Source organism: Lontra canadensis, unplaced genomic scaffold (assembly GCF_010015895.1).
Source record: "Lontra canadensis isolate GAN:19392208 unplaced genomic scaffold, GSC_riverotter_1.0 scaffold3, whole genome shotgun sequence".
Classification (NCBI taxonomy): Eukaryota; Metazoa; Chordata; class Mammalia; order Carnivora; family Mustelidae; genus Lontra; species Lontra canadensis.
Window position 1 is genome coordinate 52,101,581 of NW_022630997.1, and position 6,000 is coordinate 52,107,580.

Sequence of the window (6,000 nt, forward strand, 5' to 3'; positions counted from 1 at the left end):
ACAAATCACCCTTCTTTTATACCCACCACCAGGCAATCAGCCATGATTTTCCAAGGAGCCAAGGACAAACAATTATTTCAAGGACATTTTTTTGCTAGAGAAAAATTTTTGCTTTCTTAAAGAGAGAATAGATTTTGTTCTGCTTCACTGTCTGACTTAAGACCACTGAAATTGAAAATGTGTTATTTCTACTTCCTCAAAAAAGACTTCTCAAAAGACTCTCCTACCCTCCAGAGTTTGTTCCAACTGGATAGTCAAATTAAGGTACTCTTCCCCAAATTCCTATTCATGTGAATTTTATTGTTTGTAGAAGTCCTCAAAGACTATCTTCCTCAGTGGTTCTTGTGTTAGCTGCATATTAGAGTGGGGGGGGGGGACTTTTAAAAAATACAGATTCCTGAGCCCCACTTCAAGGAATCTCAGCAGAGGGTGGGGGGAGGAGCAAGCATAGATATCCTTAAAGTCCCTTGGGAGATTTAATGACATTACACTATTGAGCTAGTCCATCCTCCTCACTTAACAGACATGGGGACTGGGGACCAGCCTGCTAAGTGGGATGTCACCATTTCATTTCTTACTTATGAGGCCATTGGGACTGAAGGAGGCTGAACAAGTAGTGGATTTCCAGCTTGTGCATGAGTCACCAGGGTTATAAGATGGTGTCTCCAGGGCCATCTTGGGGGTCAAGGGGACAGTGAGGGAAGGGGAGACTCTGATTTTCCACCAGAGCACCCCTTCAAGCTGTTCATATATTGAGGTCCTTCATATATTGTTTGAAGAGAGGTTTCTACTGCTAAAGTATGCCAAGTCTGAAAAATCACCCCTCAAAAAATATGAACATCATGTGTACATTTCTGAGATGTTTATCAAAATATCTTAGAGGTCAGGCACCAGTTCAACTATTAATGAAATGTAAAAACACTTAAAGGAACAGAGGACTGTTTATTCTTAAATCACGTTTTCCCCCCCAAGTGTTTGATGAGCGCTAAGGGGCTATCTAAGCTCAAATATTTGCACCCATGAGAAATCTATGTACCAGGTAAGAGTGTCAGAAACAGGACAGAAGTGCATGTTTTTGAAATATATTTCATTTTTCTGCAACTAAGTTAATTTCTATTTTTATGTCCTATTACCCCTGAGGTCTAATGCAGCCTGCCTCTGCCCATGGTTGTGTCTAAGTCAGGGGATGTAGGGCATTCCAAGGCATCACAGAGGTCTAGGCCCTGGTCCTCTTCTGTCCTGGGACAGAAATATCTGAAATATCCTCTTTCCCACCTGGCCTCAGGTCATGGGTACATCTGGCTCTTATCTCCTTCTGACCTCAAAGTCACTTAGGTCCGGCTCTCTCTATCAACAGCCTTTGCCCATTCTTGGTGTCTCAGGAAAGCATTCTGCTGCTTCTCCAGATCTGCTGGGTTTGGGGGACCATCAGAGCTGACTCAGTCTCCTCTGTGCAGAGATTCCCCGCTCTCCATCTCTACTCTGTTGCTTCCCTACCACAATGCTGAAATGGGACCCATAAGGCTTGCTGCCTTTTTTGGCTCTAGGAGGAGCAGCCCCAGCAGTACGGACCAAAGTACAAGCTCCCTCTCCGGAAAACAACAGTGTCTAAGTGTGCTCTGATTCTTCTCTCTTATGGATACCCTAGTTGAAAGGATGGGAAAAATTGTCTTGAACTGGGAACATTTTCTTCATTATTCTGTTCTGAAGTCTTCAGAACCTAGGCTCTTGTAACTCAAAACACCTTTTCTTTCAAGACAGTTATTTTTGCTATCATTCCAAAGGTCTATTTTAATACTCAAGCATGGAGAATCGCCTACTTGTGTCATCTTTTCCAAGAAACTGTCCCAGTGGTGGTGAGGAGAGTACAAGAGGCAAAGGAAGATGGTGGGGACAGGGTGGAGGGGAGAGGACACATGCTCCAGTTAATACCTCAATATCATTTTTTTCTACACATGTATAAGGGAGGAAGTTTGATCAGGTTTTGATCAATTTCTTGACCTCTCTTCAAAGCTCATCGTTGTTTCATCCTTCTCCCCTGGCTACGTATATACTCCAGTGTCAAGCAAAAGGAATTCATAATATAAATTACAGAAATACCATGTGATAGACAACTAGGCAGTCATTTTTAATCATGTTAAATTGATATTAAAGGACATGAATAAAACGTTTTGATTCTGGACATTAGAAATGTTACAGTGCCTGCCTGACCACACTGTGCTGTAAGGAAGAAAGCCCCACCAGCTCCTCTCCCTGCAGGGAGGCGGTGACTGAGAATTTGTTTGACCACGTGGTCCTCACTCCAGGGTCGCTGATTGGTTCATGAGTGAGTAACAGATCGAAGAGTAACCAAACAGTCCATTTACCAACAACCTATTATCTGTACAGGCTTGATGGAAAAATGAGCAGGGCAAAATTTGAAATTTGTACTAAAAATCCAGAAATCATGAGACAGTAAGTTTGACAGCTCAGTTAAAAGGTCATAAGGTAAAACTGACACTGGAGGAGCCGCTGCGAGAAGTAGGAAGCTGAAAGTATGGGGGCACACAAGTTAAGAACAAGTAGAGCAGTTGAAGACAGAGTGAAAAGACAGTTGGAGGGCAGCCACTGGAAGTCTTGGCAGCTGCCTCAGATGCAGACCCACACTCCAGCCTGTTCCACAAGGGGCTTGCCCTAACCCGTCCCCCGCTCTTAGATTTCCAAGACAATTTCCTTGCCATTCTTTGTAAATCCTATCATTGAGCCCTTTGTGTAGTCAGGCCTTAGTGGCTCCCTATTACACAACTTTTACAAGACTGGCGCCCAATTTTATATTTTTAACGTGTGCTTACATATATGCATGCCTATGAAGTAAAGTCACAAACTTACTGACAATACTCTTAGATGTACCAAGATTATGTGGCTTCTTTATTTCTTTATTAACTGATTTGATCACCCAAAAGTTATTAGTCACTGCGTGCCTGGGACCATCAAACTTAGCAATGTTCCAGTATGCTGTGGCATAATCCAGTATACACATTCACTTAAAGTTCAACCCCTTAGGTTTTTGTTAAAGATCTATCTCATGTCAACAAAAATAATACATTTATAAAGTCATTCATTGAACCACTGTTTGTAATAGCAAAATGTTATCTATGTCCATCGATAAGGAAAGAGTTGAATAAATTATGAAGCATCCTTATAATGAAATACCCTCCCAAAAAACAACAAATACATTGTAATACCATACAGATATGGAAATCCCAATAATGTATTTTAAATGAGAAAAAAATAGTGATGCCATCTTTAAGAAAATGAAAAATCAGATTAAGAATATATATTCACATTTGCTAGTAATAGCATAAACTCTGGAAAGATACATCAGAAGCTAAAATAATGTCTTTGGTGGGAGTGCTCTTGGGGGAGTAGGGTTGGGATAGAGGGAAACAGGATTCTTTCCTTTAAATCTCTGTACATTGTTTCAGCTTATAAATCATGTAAATATATTGATAGAAAAATGGAGCATATTTTAAAAAGCAATTAACATTCAACCTATGAAAGTGATTTAAATAGTATCTATTGTGTGACTCTGGGTAAAAAGACTGGTCCCTTCAGACTTACCCTAATTCTCTGGGTGATGGAGTCATCCCGTGGTGGTGGAGTGAGGGGAACTGGGATCCCTGCTTGGGATCTCTCTTTCCTGCCTGGTCATGCTTTCCTTGCTGGCATCTGCAGCTGAAGTTGGCAACGGCTGTCCTCTGCTGTCTGGTCTTTCTGAATGGGACTGGCTGAGTGGTGCTACCAGGCTGACTTGGTCTTATCTTAGAGCTTGCAGGTACTCAAGACCTCCTGGGTCTCTTCCATGTCTTCTCTCTGGCTCTACTCTGAGTTTGATCCCACAGCCTCTGCCATAAGACCATCCTGCTCAGGCCTGCTGATTTCCACAGAACAATCTTCACATTGGACCCTTATCCCCAACCTCATTTCCTCCTCCACTTTCAGGAAATCCTGGGACCAATCAGTGACACACAGGAATTAGAAGAGTTCTGGAAAGCTATATTTCTGTCCTCCCTGTACCGGCCATGGAGAGAACTTCCCAATTCACATTGAATTGGCCAACTCCCAAGTTGGTATATGGAAAACTTGCAAGGCTATCTCCCCCAGAGACCCAAATGTGACTCTGAAAAAAAAAACTCCTGCCCTTAGCATTCTCTTCCACTCTTCCTGTATATTTGGCTTTGGACCAGCGAGGACAAATTTGTTTTATAATTTTTACTTTTAAAAAAAGCAAATGTTTTTTTAAGGAATTTTATTTATTTAACATACAGAGAGAGAGAGTGTGTGTGTGTGCGAGCACAAACAGGGAGAGAGGCAGAGGCACAGGGAGAGGCTGAGCAGGGAGCCCAAAGCCAGGCTCCATCCCAGGACCCTGGGGCCATGACCTGAGCCTAAGGCAGATGCTTAACCAACTGAGTCAATATGGTGCTCTGAGCAAATGCTTTTTAAATGTTAATTTTCCGTTATGACTGGAGAGAACATGGGAGTTTGATGTATTACCCTTTGTACTCTCCTAAATTTGTTTCCTCCTCCTCCTCCTCCTTCTTCTTCTTTTTTAATTTGAAGGAAAAATCCATTTGGGCCCTAGATTTAATGATGTTTTGGGGCTATTTTTAAAGCTAGCTTTGGGGGGACAAACATGATTCAGCATCATGAATCATGATTCATGATTTGTGAACTGCACAGGTGAGATGGGGAAGGATTTATAAAATTAAACCTGGAAGATAACCCCCAATGCACACATGTGCGTGTGCATACACACACACACACACACACACACACACACACACACAGAGTACATCAGTCATTGGTTGCTGTTGGTTTTTTCCTTCCACTGTCCAGATAATTGTTTCAAATCACAAGTTTATTCGGTTAGTTCAAATCCTACCTAGGAAACAGATATGGTAAGATAGCTTACATGGCTCTTCCGTAACTATCTTTTCTCAGGTGTCAAAATTTGTTTTTTGAAGTCCATTCATCTGGTCAAAAGAATGCTGACCTTCTTCCTTAGTAATGGCTTTAATTTAAAGTAACAATGTACTCAGAAAAATACTACCTCTTTGGAAATCTTGGCGAGTCTGTCTTCAGATTTCTTTTATGTAGAAAATAACTCTTGGGTTTTCAAGCCACTGTAGTTGGGTTTCTTTTAATATCAACCTGATTTAATTCCTACCTGAAACAATCATAGGTGAGAATTTGTTCATTCATTTACTCATTTAATCAACAGATAATAATTGTGCTTCCAGATTCCAAGTGCTGCACAAAATATTGAGTATTCTGGGACCAGATATTGGAAAAATGAAAATAAAAGAATAATAGTAACAATGAACATATTATGCTGACTCCATTTTCCACTTGCTCCTCTAAATCCACTGTTCATGTATCCTGCTTTGTGCCCCTGTGGGGCTGACCCATGTGACTGTTATCAGAGAACTCCCTAAATCATTGGCTCTAGTTAGAGAATCCCGCCGCCCCCCCCAGTTCCCTCCCTGTGGGATTTTCATAAACTGGCTTCATCCCTCTACTGAAAGTCACAGCTCCTGCCAGGCAACCCTCTCCAACTATGATTCTCTCTGTCTTCAGGCTCTCACAACTGCCCCTTTTTCTTATTAGTTCAGGCCTCTGGTGGTCATACTGCCCAGTTGTACTAAGCTTGGGGTCTCACTACATTCTTCCCAGACCTTTATAAAGAGTTCCTTTCCAAAACTCTTCTCAAATTAATTCAACTGGAATATGCCATCTGTTTCTTTTTTGGGAACCTAATGACACAGCTCTCATTTATCAAGAATTTCTTTTGTGCTACACACTGCCAGGTATGCCATTTCATTGAGTCTAGTCCACACTTAACCAAGTTACAAATCAGGCTGTTGAATAGAAGTTAACGGTAACCAAGTTGTTAACTAATTTCTTTTATTTTCCTAACCAGGAATCTTAGAGTCTTGCTCTTATACAATACAGTATAAT

General features: G+C 41.3%; 1 protein-coding gene across 1 annotated transcript in view; it reads right to left on the minus strand.

Moving 5' to 3' along the window:
* Window positions 1-3,829, minus strand: part of ZNF365 (zinc finger protein 365) — a 51,605-nt gene extending 47,776 nt beyond the window's left edge. Inside the window, exon 1 of the mRNA XM_032842278.1 lies at window positions 3,601-3,829. The gene's annotated coding sequence lies outside the window, so the exon portion shown is untranslated. The remainder of the gene's footprint in view (window positions 1-3,600) is intronic.
* Window positions 3,830-6,000: the final 2,171 nt, after the last annotated feature.